This window comes from Sinocyclocheilus grahami, unplaced genomic scaffold (assembly GCF_001515645.1).
Source record: "Sinocyclocheilus grahami isolate Dianchi unplaced genomic scaffold, SAMN03320097.WGS_v1.1 scaffold451.1, whole genome shotgun sequence".
NCBI lineage: Eukaryota > Metazoa > Chordata > Actinopteri > Cypriniformes > Cyprinidae > Sinocyclocheilus > Sinocyclocheilus grahami.
Window position 1 is genome coordinate 22094 of NW_015505630.1, and position 1641 is coordinate 23734.

Genomic DNA, 1641 nt, shown 5'->3' on the forward strand with positions numbered 1-1641 from the left:
AATCGTGATATGGACTAGTATCTGTAAATATTAAGCCGCAAAAAGGCTATTTAAATAGAAATCCTGCATTTTCTGTGTCTGTTTGAATCATAGTCTATGATCTGAATGAATGTCACGCGGTTTTGTTTACTACACACATAGGTACTGAAGTGCGCGTGACGCTCGCTGTGATTTCAGCATCTGCCTTCTCACTAAATAGGACATAAATACATGAACAACATCCCCAGAACTGCTCTGAGAGTCACAAATATATAGTTTCTGCCAGAAATGTATTACTATTGTTCAGTAGAATGTACGTACAACTACTACTACTAAAATTATTAAGGAATAATCACAATATTTCTTCCATGTTTTAATTTGAATAGTAAATCCCCTTTGTTTGCCAAAAAATAAAATTAGTTTAATTTTCATTAATTAAAAGATAAAATAAATTAATGTGTTATGCCTTCATTCGATAACCAGAAAAATAAAAATACACAATGCAGAATTTCTAAAGAAAAAAAACATAAGTCTATAAATAAAAGTAGTTTTTATGCATTCAAATAATTAGACATATTAAAACACAGAATTTGGTAACAATAAACAAGGTGAAAAAAATAGAACATTAATAAGACCCTAAACATAATTTTTGTTAAACTTTTTAATAGATTTGATGTTGAATTGTATATGTTTCATTATTTAATTAGACGTGCTTTTGATTAATACAACTTTATTTAACCATTTAAAAAGGAGTCCAGAAAAATTTTAATGGAAAAAAAAAACAGAATCCAAAAAATATTTAAATTTGGAATTTTAAAAAAAAACCGTATTTCATAGGGCCCTAGCATAGTTATTTATTTCTTGTGGTAATTTGAAGGTTGTGTCAAAAAGTTGTTGTTCTCGTCTAGTAGATAAATAGCTGTATTCTGTACGTTTTTACTCATGTACGATAATTTTCTTCCAAATACGATAATTTTGAGATTTTTTTGACATTTCCAAATTTTGACATTTCCAATCTGGCAACACTGTGTTGTACGGATCTTCACTTCAAATTTCTACCAGAAGCAGTAAGCCATCCGGGTACCTTTGGAATACTCATTTCAACATACTACGATTTGGGACATACTTGCCTTGTCCAAATACCCACACTTGCGGTCTTGGCCACTTGAGAGCGCATGCGCGCGACTGGAAGTACAGTAAGTGCAAGACTGTCCCAGGTCTTAAAGGGGTCCTATTATGCTTTTTCACTTTTTAAATTTTAGTCAGTGTGTAGTGTGTATGTTTGGGCATAAAAAAGATCTAGAAAGTTACAAATCTCAAAGTCCACTCCAAAGGGAGATATTTAGTTTTTTAAAAATCCATTTTCAAGAACTACAGCAAACGGCTCGTTTGGACTACAGCGTTTGGTTTCCGGGCTTTGTGATATCACAAAGCCGCTCATTAGAATTTCATAACAAATAATTCCCGCCTACAGAAATTCAAATGGTTGGGGGGTGGGGAGGGGCGAGGTCGTGGTTAGAACGCTTGGTTGACTGACCGCATCAGACGAGACGACGAAGAAGAAGAGCTGCTGTGCTGTAGCCTCAAATTTTTGGCATGTCTAGAACAGCGGTTCTCAATTCCAGTCCTCGGGTACCCCGCTCTGTACATTTTGTTTGTATT